Genomic DNA, 14,458 nt, shown 5'->3' on the forward strand with positions numbered 1-14,458 from the left:
CTATGTCTCTGAGTTTTTTTCTGTCTTGTATACAAATTCATTTGTATTATTTTTTTAGATTCCACTTGGGAGTGATATCATATAATGTTTGTCTTTCTCTGTCGGACTCACTTCACTTAATGTGATAATCTCTAGGTTCATCCACGGTATTGCAAATAGCAGCATTCCGTTCTTTTCATGGCTGAGTAATATTCCATTGTATATATGTACCACAACTTCTTAAGCCAATTATCTGTTGATGGACACTTGGGTTGTTCCCATGTCTTTGCTATTGTAAATAGTGCTGCTATGAACATTGGTGTGCACGCTCACATAATACACTCGTAAACACTAGATAGCATCCATGATAATGACAAGCATTGGTGGGAAAATGACAGACCGCCAAGCAGTGTGCTAAGTACGCTCCACATATCATATCATTCCATACTTGAGACCACCTCTGGATGTAGTGTTACTCTTATCTGTGCTTTCCTTGTAAGGAAACTGAAGAAGGTGTTTTTTGAGCTTTAACTTGTCAAACTGGCGATTTTTAATACACCTATCTCATATCCCGAGTTCGTATTCTTTAGTGCCAAGCACCTAGGAAATTTTCAATAAACATCTGCCCAAGGGAGTTGAATGGGACACAGTTTGCAAATCTGAGAACCATTGAGAAGCCTTTTAGAGGAATGCCATGGGTAAGTGAAAGGAGCTGGTGGTGAATGCTTTTTCTCCCGTCTTTATGATTAGGTTTGGCGATTTGGATGTATTTAACCTTCACCCTTCCAGTATTTTGCCATGTGTGAAAAGGTCTGGAAAAGGTGGGGGTAGACCCGTTAGGCAGGTAGGCTTGGCTATGGTTCTCTGGCTCAAAGAAGAGCAAAGAAATATAACGAAACAGCCTATTTTTGTTGCCATGTATTTTCAACTTTATTTTATAATTTCAGTTGCTTCATAAGTTCTGTCAACTTTTTGCTCAGCTGTTTCTCTCTCACGTCCCTCTATCCTTCCTTCTTCTCTGCCCACATTTTCCTCTTTGTGGCCACAGACTGAAGGGAAATTGAGCAGTCATGGAGATTATACCAGACTTCCCAGGGGGCCCCATGGTAAAGAATCCACCTGCCAATGCAGGGGCCACAGGAGACATGGGTTCGATCCCTGGGTCAGGAAGATCCCCTGGAGAAGAAGATGGCAACCCATTCCAGTATTTTTGTCTGGGAAATCCCATGGACAGAGGAGCCTGGAGGGCTACAGTCCTTGGGGTCGCAAAGAGTTGGGCACAACTGAATGAGCACAGACACAGGGGATTGTACCAAAATCAGAAACATGACATAGGCCCGTCGCCACAGCGACCTCACAGAGAACCGTCGGTGGGTGCGAGTTTAAAGTACAGTCACTGCTCTCACAGCCAGATGGAGCAGACGCTATTAGCCAAGAACTTGGGGCTCTGGGGCTTGGTAAACAGGGAAGAACATGACACAGCTGTGCACATACGCTTCTGCAGCTGCAGGCTGGTGTCTACAGAGGGGACTAAACATCGCATCTATGCCCCTCTCCAGTGGCTACTCTCAGAGAAGAGATCTGTTACCAGCACTTTGCCCAGTGGTCATTCTACAGCTACTCAATGTAAACTTCTTATCCAGTCTACATTTTCATCTCAGACACAGCTGTTGAGATCCTGAAGAGCAAGGCTGCAGATGTGGCGTGATTCACTCCTAAAGTATATAACGTGATCACCTGCAGGAAACCATCCCAAAAGGCCAGGTCCTGGCTTGAGACCGTGACACATAGAACCATCTGGTGTACACACTGTGGGAGAAGATGTGGACCTGTCTCTTGCTGACTGGCAGGCCCTCCTCTCCGGGTCTAACCACTGCTCTCTCTGGTGATCCAGCTCCCACTGCCCTCTCCACCTCTCATATTTTGCTACTTTTACTCGCTTTGCTTCTACTCTATTTAGGCATTCTCACCTTTCAACATTTCCAAAGAGATCAAGCCCTTCCCCGCAGCTATCTGCCACCGCTGTATTCCACTGATTGAAAGATCGAGTCACTATGTACAGTGGAAAGAACACTGATTGACCTTGAGGAGAACTAGGCTAGCCCTAGTTGTTAGGTGTGCGACCTTGGGCAAGAAATAGCCTCTCTGGGTTTCTGGGTTTTTAATCTTTGAAATAGAAAATAGAATTAGATGATTTGAAAAAATACTTTCAGTTCTAAAATACTGTAAGTGAAAACGTGGTCTTCTAAACTCTAAACAATGGGGCTCTTAACCTTGGATCCTTGATTGAGGACCCAGGATGGCTGCTATGGTTTCTAGGAACCACGTGAACTTGGGTCCAGATTTCTGTTGTTTTGTTACCTGCTGTGGAAGAGATTACTAATTGATGTGTGCTCAGTCGTTAAATCATGTGACTCTTTGTGACCCCATACACTGTAGTCTGCCAGGCTCCTCTGTCCATGGGATTTCCCAGGCAATAATACTGAAGTGGGTTTCCATTTCCTCATCCAGGGGATCTTCCCGATCCAGGGTCTCCCATGTCTCCTGCCTTGGCAGGTGGATTCTTTACCACTGAGCCACATGGGAAACCCTTATTAATTGATAATTGATGTGTATTATCTCCTTTATTAATAGAATATACCAAATTTTATTTGATCACATGACCATTTAGATGAACATACTTGCTAGTCTTTCTTGCAGCTGGAGGTGACAAAGTGACTAGGTTCCACATGACCAAAGGACTCAAAGAGTGTGAGCAAAAGTGATCTGGGCAGCTTCTGGCTAGTCACTCTGTGCCTGTCCTCCACTCTTTCCTCAGGATGGTGCATAAATACATTGATGCTGAGCCAGTTTTGGCCAAGAGCTTTATCTCAGAGTTGCATGCATGCGTGCTAAGTCATTTCAGTCATGTCCGACTTTAATACCCCATGGACTGTAGCCCGCCAGGCTTCTCTGTCCATGGAATTCTTCAGGCAAGAATACTGGAGTGGATTGCCATGCCCTCTCCAGGGGATTTTCTGACCCAGACACTGAGCCCCAGGTCTCCTGCTTTTCAGACAGATTCTTTACCTTCCCCTAGCCAGGGAAGCCTAGTGTTTATATATTTCATTTCCATTCAATGGACATCCATTGGGGCCAACACTAAACTTTTAAAATGTTTTATGGTGATGTGGCCAGCTGCTTATCCTACACAAGAAAGCATGGAGAAATGCATCTTTGCTAACAGTTCCCAAGTCCTGATCGTTTTTTTTCCCCCTATTTCTTTTCCTAAGTATGTATACTTGGAAGTATATTGATATTTGCCTTGCTTTTTGCAACTTGCACAAGTTATTCTTTATTTCTTAGAGCTGTGTGCCTGACAGTCAAATTCTTAAGTTTCCACTGGCTTTCCACACAAGAGTCTACCTGTTCCTTCTCTGCTCGTGTCTCCTAACGTTCTGTTGGAACATTCCCAGTTAATGCCTGAACAGGACCCTTTGTGTGGATTCACGCACGTTTGTGTGCACAGCCATTCTGCCAGCCTGGACCGACAGCCCCACACCAAAGCCTCCGTTTCTCAGCAGGAATCCAGCAAACCAGATGTCAAGTGCATATTTCTTGGGTATTTTATGGGATCCACAGAGAGGTTCTCACAGTATGGTTCAGGCCTCAGTTTAGTGCAACTTGTCAAAATGAATTGTTTCATTTCTGTACCACAAATGCCAGGTTGAGACAAAAAATTAAAAAAACAATGCTTCATGAGCATCTAGGCTTTCATGTCCTTAATGAAAATCCCATGGACTCGTGGTTGGCGAATGGTCCTGGGGCTGAGGGTGGGGAGTGTGGAGTCCACTTCTCCAGTGTTCTCCATCCCAGGTCATTCAGCTGGAGGGAGGTGGCATGAGTACTTTCCGTGATGTCCACGACATGCCAGGAGGTGGCTGAGTGGAGTCGTGGCATCAGGACACAGGGCAGAGTTTCAAGGAGGAGTTCTTGTCCCTTCACCTAGAGATGCATGAGCACTGACAAGAATCTTGCTCTGACTATAATCTTGTCTCCAGCCCCAGATGGTGGTTATCTGGCTTTTAGTTGCCAGTCTCCATTCATTATAAAAATTCCCCAGTTCCCATTTGCTCTCTGGCATTTTCCCGCCTGGACCGCAAATGGTAGCTGACTTATGTTCTAAATGCAGACTGGAATTCTTCTCCTGAGTCTCTTGGCATTTACAAGTTTACCTTTAATGGAAAAAAAAAAAAAAAAAACCCGCCTCTATTGCATCCTGGTTAAGAACTGGTCTCAGTTTCAGTCTCTGTGGAGTCAGAACTCTGGTTCTTGCCCACCTTAGTGAAGGGTTTTTAGATACACAGGAAGGAGACAGATGCATTGCATTCAGGGATACTGCGTGCGCTGTGCTCAGCCCAGGACTTGTACAGAGCCAGCACTACACAAGCACAAGTTTTGTTTTGTTTTTTTATATAATTTTGTTTATTTATTTTTGGCTGTGCTGGGTCTTCATCGCTGCTTGAGCTTTTCTCTGGTTTTGGTGAGTGGGGGCTACTCTCTTGCTGTGGCGCACAGGCTCTAGGGCACGCGGGCTTCAGTAGACGCAGCTCCCAGGCTCCAGAGTACAGGCTCAATAGCTGTGGTGCACGGACTCAGCTGCTCCAAGGCATGTGGGATCTTCCCACGGGAATCAAACCTGTGACTCCTGCACTGGCAGGCAGATTCTTTACCACTGAGCCATCAGGGAAGTCCCACAAATACAATCTGTTGTACATTGTGAATAATACTATCGATGTTGCAATAGTAATAGCAATAACGGTTCTGTTTCATGATCGCTCCTTCGACTGTGTTACAAGACAGAGATCTTCTGACGATGTAGAAATCACCCACAAATTCTCTTCTCTGACTAGGTGGTGCCATATGAGAGGTCCCCAGGTGCCTCTCAGCTGACTTACATGTAAATGCTGTGTTTTCCACAATCACTGACTGCTACTGCTGCCTCTAATTTTCTCAGTCATGCGTCAGTCAGCCTCTCCCACCTGCTCAGCTGTTGGCGCTCAGGGACAACCCTTCTAACCTGCTGCTTTCAGCCGAGCTCGGGCAAGTACACTACTTCAGTAGATTCAGAGCCAGCACCCACTGGGAAGGGTCAAACCAAGCATGGCTGCTGTAGATGGGGCTTCTGTGCTTGGATGCTCCTAGGTGTCCACAGACCACGGTCTTCCTGTAACCCCAGTGGGTTGCCACTTTGGCGTTCCCTGTTTTGGAAAGAGAATCTTGCTCTGACTATAGTCTGGTCTCAAGCTCCAGATTGTGTTTATCTGGCACTTACTTGCCAGTCTCCATCCTGGACACAATCCCCCGCATGCTCCACATGCACTGGAGCCCTGGAACTGTGTACAATCCTAAATGTCTGCGTGGCATCAGGCATTATCTTCTGCTTCCCTACGAATTCACTCTTCCCTGCCTTTGGAGCTTTTTGGGAAATTCCTTACCAAGGCCAGTCTGTTTCTTTAGCCTTTCCTAATGATTGCAATCCTCCTTAGTTTTTTGCTTCTTGGTATTTCACTTTATTATGGCTTTGTTGTTGCTGTTCAGTCGCTCAGTTGTGTCCAACTCTTTGGGACCCCATGAATTGCAGCACACCAGGCTCTCTGTCCTCCACTGTCTCCCAGAGTTTGCTCACACTGATGTCCGTTGAGTTGGTGATGCCATCCAACCATCTCATGCTCTGCCACCCCCTTCTCCTTTTTTCCCCTCCTTTCATTTTTAAATTAATTTAATTTTATTTATTATGGCTTATGTTTTCCTTTGTGTGTTACTTGTCTTGTTTGAAGATAGAGGCCATCTCTGAACTTTCTTTGAATCTTCCACTTGTCAGCCTTATGTACTATATCTGCTAATGGAGAGAGACAAAATTACAGAATAAAGAACTCTCTACAGTCTCAAACTAAGTTTTGGATCTTGTGAAAAAGTCAGTATTTTAGAGAATGTATATATATCAGCTAAAGGAATGCTAACATGAGAGCCCTAAGACTTGGTTCAAATCTCAGGTCTTCCACCTACTCATCTGTTATAGCAATGCAAACTTTCTGACTCTGCTCATATTTTAAATAGAGGTAATATTTCTGCCTAGTATTTTTTCCTGAAGATTAAATTCAATAATGTATGTGAAAATGCTTGAAAAAGCACAATGTTAGTATTACTAGGACTCCTATATTCTATAAAAAATAGTGTCAAGATGAATTTCTGGTTTACCTTTGTTATGATTCTATTACCGCATATTATCATATGTGGTACCACATATTATCATATTATTATCATATCCTAATACCACATATTACCTTATATTATCATATATGATTCATTATATCATCAGTTCAGTTCAGTTCAGTCGATCAGTCGTGTCTGACTTTTGCGACCCCATGAACCGCATCACGCCAGGCCTCCCTGTCCATCACCAACTCTCGGCGTTTACCCAAACCCATGTCCATTGAGTCAGTGATGCCATCCAACCATCTCATCCTCTGTCATCCCCTTCTCTTCCTGCCCTCAATCTTTCCCAGCATCAGGGTCTTTTCAAATGAGTCAGCTCTTCGCATGAGGTGGCCAAAGTATTAGAGTTTCAGCTTCAGCATCAGTCCTTCCAATGAACACCCAGGACTGATCTCCTTTAGGACGGACTGGTTGGATCTCCTTGCAATCCACGGGACTCTCAAGAGTCTTATATGGTCAGCTTTTTTTATAGCCCAGCTCTCACATCCATATATGACCACTGGAAAAATCATAGCCTTGACTAGACGGACCCTTGTTGACAAAATAATGTCTCTGCTTTTTAATATGCTGTCTAGGTTGGTCATAACTTTCCTTCCAAGGAGTAAGCGTCTTTTAATTTCATGGCTGCAGTCACCATCTGCAGTGATTTTGGAGCCCCCCAGAAAAAGTCTGACACTGTTTCTACTGTTTCCCCATCTATTTCCCATGAAGTGATGGGACCAGATGCCATGATCTTAGTTTTCTGAATGTTGAGCTTTCAGCCAACTTTTTCACTTTCTTCTTTCACTTTCATCCAGAGGCTCTTTAGTTCTTCTTCACTTTCTGTCATAAGGGTGGTATCATCTGCATATCTGAGGTTATTGATATTCTCCTGGTAATCTCAATTCCAGTTTGTGCTTCTTCGAGCCCAGAATTTCTCATGATGTACTCTGCATATAAGTTAAATAAGCAGGGTGACAATATACAGCCTTGACGTACTCCTTTTCCTATTTGGAACCAGTTTGTTGTTCCATGTCCAGTTCTAACTGTTGCTTCCTGACCTGCATTATATCATAACCAGGTAATATTTATGTATTTATTTTTAAACTTATTTATTTTTGACTGTGCTGGGTCTCTAGTTGGAGCAGCTCTTCGTTGTGATGCATGGGCTTCTCATAGGGATGGTTTCTCTTGTTGCCGAGTGTAGGCTTTAGAGCACGTGAGCTTCAGTAGTTGCAGCACAGGGGCTCAGTAGTTTTGGTGCACGGGCTTAGTAGCCCCATGGCATGTGGGATCTTCCTGGACCAGGGATTGAACCCGAGTCCTCTGCATTGGCAGGCAGATTGTTATTCACTGGACCACCGAGGAAGTCCCCCAGGTAATATTTAGTTTTGAACAAATGGCTTTGCTTCTGACATTTGTTCCCCTTTTTGGTCTTCGTTTGCAGAGATGCTATTGACCCAGTGCTGTTAATCACTGGTGGTCTGTCCATTGAGGAGATGATCATGGCTGTCTGACTTACATGGCCAGATTTGGATTCCACAAGGAAGAAAAGTAACTTGTAGAGATGTCTGACATCTAGCACTAGGATGGGAAAAGGAAAAATTCTTAAAAAAAAAAAAAAAAGACAATCAAGTACAATCTGTTGGTTCTACTTAGATCAGACCTCCATCTCTTCTGTGACTGAGTTTAGCCCCATTCCAGCTCCCCATGGGCTCTGCAAAGCACAGGAGAACACTGTTGATTTCCAAGCCCCTCAATGGTGTTTTAAACAAAAATAAAAGAGGCTGGATTCGACTTTGATTTTTTTTTCAAATCACTTTTAAAAAGCCAATTACTTCTAGTGAATATTTCTCTTTCTTATTCAGCAAGTTACTTATTGAAATAGTTCTTAAGAAGCAGCTTTTGAGACTCTGTTTAAGGAGACGGTTTGAACATGTAAGGTACACAATTCTGTTAATGGTCATAGGCTTGTTGTTCAGCCGCTAAGTTGTGTCCAACTGTTTGCAACCCCATGAACTGCAGAACACCGGACTTCCCTTTCCTTAACCATCTCCCAGAGTTTGTTCAAACTCATGTCCATTGAGTCAGTGATGCCATCCAACCATCTCATATACACATCCCTAATCAGATCACTTTCCACAGAGTTCTATAGACTCTCCGCTCAGGCAGCTCTTGGAAGAGAGGATGAGCTGCTCTCTCAGCAGCTGTGGGGATGTGGGGGGATGTCAGGGTGGGTCAGAAACACCCCAGGCCACTTAACCAGTTTCTTTGAAACACTTTGGGCAAAGCCTTTAGTTAATGTTGCTGCTGAAGTAGGAATGTTATTATGTTCTTCAGACTTCATGAAGAAGAGGAATTATGCTAGTGAACAGAACTGGTGGGATTTACCCATTGACATAGATAATGAGCTGTTTGAAGACACAGGATGATGGATACATCCTGTTACTGCATTTGGTAGAAGGTACACAGTCAATGTTTGCTAAATTAACTGTGGCCTGTACAGAGTCCAGCCTTCCATGTGGTATTTAACATGGCAGCCCACTTTACTCTTCTTGCCTGGGAAATCCCATGGACAGAGGAGCCTGGTGGGCTACAGTCCAAGGAGTTGCAAGAGTTGAACATGACTTAACGATTAAACCACTAGCTACCACTATGGCATTCTCACCAGCCTGTTCTAGAACACTTCTGACAGGTAACTCCACAACTCTAGTTATTGCTAACAGGGCTGAGCTGATTCAGAATCAAAGTACTGGTTTATCTTCGCCTTCTGCCTCTTGCCTCCGGGACCGTAAGCAGCTTCTCCCTCCTTCTTCAACCAGCTTGGTCTAAATACTCTCTCGGTTCCTGCCCAGCCCCAGTCACAGTTTACTCTAAAGAAAGGTTTTGACAAGTCCTTCATTATAAAAAATAAGCAATGCTAGCTCAGAATACTACTGTTTCTTGAAGTCATTTGCATTTTATCAGAGCATGGATCTTTAAATTTAAAAAAAAAATGAATCCACTTAAGAGTAAAATGTCAGGCCCCCATCAATGGCTGGAAGAGAATCCCTCCTATTTTCCCTTGCCAGCTGCAAGGACTTCCAAGACCCTAAAATCTTACATTGTGGGTCGCTGTCTCACATCCCCGTGCAGCATCTAAGGGCAGGGATACACAAGCATTAGAGGGTTATGACTTCAGGGTTAGCAAGTTTCCCCTTTGGTTCAGTTCATTTCAGTTCAGTTCATTCGCTCAGTCGTGTCCAACTCTTTGCGACCCCATGAACCGCAGCATGCCAGACCTCCCTGTCCATCACCAATTCCCAGAGTTTATCCAAACCCATGTCCATGTGTCAGTGATGCCATCCAGCCATCTCATCCTCTATCATCCCCTTCTCCTCCTGCCTTCAATCTTTCCCAACATCAGGGTTTTTTCAAATGAGACAGCTCTTTGAATCAGGTGGCCAAAGTACTGGGGTTTCAGCTTCAACATCAGTCCTTCCAGTGAACACCCAGGACTGATCTCCTTTAGGATGGACTGGTTGGATCTCCTTGTTCCCCCTTACTTATCAGCAATTTTGCATTATCCTATTTTACCAGTGACAAAATGGTCTCCTATTTCAGCACAGTGATGTAATTTATGATTTTCCTCGTAAGCTATTTGCCATGATTTTTAGAAATAAAAGAGATCGTTGGACTGTTCCATTATTCAAATACTCCACATGATTTTTTGAGGCTTCCCTTCTCCTAAGGAAACAGAAACATTTTGTATGAAGGGAAGTGTTTTGTGGACACACCAATCAATTCTAAAGAAAGCCCCTCATTTTGAAGGGACGGCCAGGATATTTAACTGCAAGCAGGTCTCAGAGCCAACCCCAGACCCCGGGATGGTCATTAGCAGAAGCTTTGAGGCTCAGCCTGGGGAATGCAGATTTATAAACCAGGCTCCGTTGGCTCCCCAGTCCTCCTGAGACCCGCTGCAGCCTGTGAAGAGTTTGAATTGATTTTTGTTCCTGCTCAAAGATCTGTGGAAGATTCCAACAGAACAAGAGAGCGCTAACATTACAGGAAGGACCTGCGTGTCCCCGTCATCGCCAGACTGGTCCCGGTGGGTGTGCCTTTCTTTCTCTTTGAAGCTCTGAGGTGCAGGCGTGCTCAGTCGCTTCAGTTGTATCCAGCTCTTTGCACCACTACGGATCACTATAGCCCACCAGACTCTGGCAATGGGATTTCCCAGGCAAGAATGCTGGAGTGGATTGCCATGCCCTGTTTCAGAGGGTCTTCCCAACCCAGGGATAATGCCCTCATCTCCTGAGTCTCCTGCATTGGCATGTGGATTCTTTACTGCTGAGCCACTTGGGAAGCCTGGAACCCAGTAAAGGCCTTATAAATGGAGGTTGTACATGAGACTGGAGGGGGGCCTGCTGTTGTGTCCACATGAGAGAGGCTGAACAAATGCACTCTATTTGCTGCTCGTTGCTCCCAATCACAGATCCAAATACACAGAGAGCAGAGGAGCATTGGCAACAGCACAAGGAGAGCTTGGCGTTGGCAGATTGGGTATAAAGAGCAGAGATTGTTCCAAAGGAGAAAATACAGGCTGCAGGTGATCGGGGGGTGCACTGATATGGAGGCAATAATAGCAAGAACAGTGTCATGAATACGAAGTCAAGATGGGACAGTCGCGATCCATCTGAGGAGAACATGCTGAGCCCGAACGCCCTTTCGCACTTGCCAGGGTGAAGATTTCGAGGGGAGGGAGGCAGGACACACATTTCCTCCCCTCGCATAGTGAGTGTCTAGGATCATTAGGACCTGGAATAGGAAAATGGAAACAATTTGACAAAATGCCCAGAGGCACCACATGATAAAAAGCATGACATTTTTCACATATGTGTAGGCTTGTTGCAAAATGGGCAGTGCTTCTAAGGAAGAGAGCTTTAAAAACGTAGACACCGAGTCAACTTGTAGTTCTCTGAGCTCGTGCAGTTGTGGAGGATAAGCAAGGAAAACGAATTTGTTTTTTTAAGGCAGATAATCCAAAGCATGTATGTATGGTTGTAGAAAGCAACGTGTGGGTGTGTGCCCAGATTTGGCATTCTGTGCATCGCTTGATATGAAAATGTATTTGTCTTCTGTGAATACATATTAGGGCGACAGGAGGAACACAATAGACCTGATTTCTAGTTTCTATATTGCTGCCGCCTTGTTGTGTGACCCCAGAGGAATCAGATAACCTCTTTGTTACCGGCAAAAAAAAAAAAAAAAGGCATTAGACTCACTATGCTCTTGGGGCACACCCTAGCTATAAAGTGTGCAGGAGGAGAAGGGGACGACAGAGGATGAGATGGCTGGATGGCATCACCAACTCGATGGACGTGAGTTTGAGTGAACTCCTGGAGTTGGTGATGGACAGGGAGGCCTGGCGTGCTGCAATTCATGGGGTCGAAGAGTTGGACACGACTAAGCGACTGAACTGAACTGAACTGAATATTCCTTTGTGTATATGGACACAACTTCCTTATCCATTCACCTGCTGATGAACATCTAGATTTGAGAGAATAGAACTGAAACATGTACGTTACCATATGTGAAATGGATGGCCAGTGCAAGTTCAATGCATGAAGCAGGGTACCCAAAGCCAGTTGCTCTGGGATAACACAGAGGGATAGGGTGGGGAGGGAGGTGGGGTTTCAGGATTGGAGGGGGACACATGTATACCTGTGGCCCATTCATGCTGATGTATGGCAAAAAACCATCACAATATTGTAAAGAAATTATCTTCCAATTAAAATAAATTAATTAAAAAAAACCAATCAATGCCAAAAAAAAAGATGATGCATTTCTTACAAATTGAAGGTTTGTGGCAACCTTGCATGAAGTAAATCCTAGACACTATTTTTTCCAACAATATTTGCTTACTTCATATAGCTATGTCATATTTTGGTAATTTTCACCATATTTCAAACATTTTCGTTATTATTGTGTTTGTAATGGTGACCTGTGATCAGTGATCTTTGATGCTACTACTGTGATCTGCTGAAGGCTCAGATGATGGTTAGTATTTTTTAGCAATAAATTATTTTTTAATTAAGATATGTACTCTTGAGAGTCCCTTGGAGAGCGAGGGTATCAAACCAGTCAATCCTAAAAGATATCAACCCTGAATATTCATTGGAAGGACTGATGGTGACGCTCCAATACTTTGGCCACCTGATGCAAAAGCCAACTCATTGGAAAAGATTCTGATGCTGGGAAAGATTGAGGGCAGGTGAAGCGGGTAACAAAGGATGAGATGGTTGGATGGCATCATTAACTCAATGGACATGAATTTGAGCAAACTCTGGGAGATAGTGAAGAACAGGGAAGCCTAGTGGGCTACAGTCCATGGGGTCACAAAGAGTCGGATATGACTTAGTGACTAACGACAACGTTGTCTTTTTATTTTAGGCATAATGCTATTGCATACTCAGCAGAGTAGAGTATACTGAGTATATAACTTTTAAATGCACTGGGAAACCAACACATTTTGTGACTTGCTTTATTGCTGTACTTGGTTTATTGTGGTGGTTGAAACTAAACCCTCAATATCCCCAGTGTGTTTATTTGAATTTGCACTTGCTCATTGCTAGTATTTAGGGGAGCAGTTGGATTTTCACATTAACGTTGTACCCTGCAACATTCCTATAATTATTAGTTCTGCACTTTTTCTTGATTCCTTCAGGCTTTCTACATAGATGATCATGTTGTTTCTGATCAAAGGTAGCTTCAGTTCTTTCTTACTAATCTATAGGCCTTATGTTTCCTGCTCATGTGTTCCCCAACACTCACCTGTGATCCCTGGCTGGAGCTGAGGACTGCTGAGCCTCAGTGACTCCCACTGCTGGATAATTTGATTTGCTCTTAAAAAAAAAAAATCTTATTTATTTGGCTGTGCCAGGTCCTAGTTGTGGCATGGGATCTTTAGTTGTAGCAATGCAAACTCTTTTTTTTTAAATTTATTTTTAATTGGAGGATTCTTGCTTTACAATGTTGTTGGTTTCTGCCATAAAATATCATGAATCAGGCATAAGTATGCTTTTATCCCCTCCCTCTTAAACCTCCCTCTCACCCCCACCTAAACCCACCCTTCTAGGCTGTCACAGAGTACATGGTTGAGGTCCTCCTGTTATACAGCACTTCCCATTGGCTATCTATTATTTTACATATGATAATGTATATGTTTCAGTGCCCTTCTCTCCATTCATCTCGGGATCTACTTTCCTGACCAGAGATCGAACCAGGGACTTCTGCGTTGGGAGCACAGAGCCTTAGCCACTGGAGCATCAGGAAAGTGGCTGGTTTGCTCTTTGTGACAGCGAACCAAATACTGAGCCCAGACCTGGTGGTTCAGGGAAGGATCACCCCTCCCACCCTTGCCAAAAGGTAGAACGTGGACCAAGGCAGAGATCCTCCGGAGGAGCTGTCACTGTGAGTCCTCACATCGCATCAGCACTCTGTGTGAGTCCAGATCAGCATTGAAGCACACTCACAGTGATGTCTTCTGGAAGAACTGGTTGGTGGGGGCGGGGCGCTAAGCAGAATCTCAGGGCTTCCGGAGAGCGAACCAGCTTCCTCCACTCTCCCCACACATCCACATTCAAGTGCTGTTTATGATTTTTACATGGTATATACAATCACACAACAGAAAAGCGCCAGCAAGGGTTTCTGGCTAAGATTAAGGCACTCAGAAAGTGAGGCATTTGTTCGAAAAACTTCAGGCTCTTTTCCCCAAATCCCTCCCGATGCTTAATATTCAGAAAGTTGCAAGAAAAACACTTGTTTTTAAATTTAATCAATTGCTCAAGAGCTTCAGCGATCCTGCTGGAGTCACCTTCTGTGGCCATGGCCGGCCTGAGACCGTGGCTCCAAACCAGGAACGGCTTTCTCCCCCCTGCTCCCTACCCGTGGTGACTTTCACGCACGGCTCCAAAGATGCGACTTCAGGGTCATCCCAGGCCACTCTTTAGCTCGGAGGGGAGGTCTACACACAGCGGAGTTGGCTGCCTCCCTGTAGCACCAGCTGGTTGTCTCTGGTAGGGAAGAATTGAAAGAGTATTTTACACCATGGAAATTGTCTTCCAGGCCCAGATGGACCGTCGCTGTTCTAGCTTTGACAGGCCAGGATAGATATATTCAGAAAGCCTTCCAGCTATTTAGTAACTCTTCCAAAACACTGTCAGCACCCATGCTAGGAAGCTGGGAGTGGGAAGGAAGTCTAAGT

The sequence above is a fragment of the Bos javanicus genome, chromosome 11 (assembly GCF_032452875.1).
Source record: "Bos javanicus breed banteng chromosome 11, ARS-OSU_banteng_1.0, whole genome shotgun sequence".
NCBI classification, from domain to species: domain Eukaryota; kingdom Metazoa; phylum Chordata; class Mammalia; order Artiodactyla; family Bovidae; genus Bos; species Bos javanicus.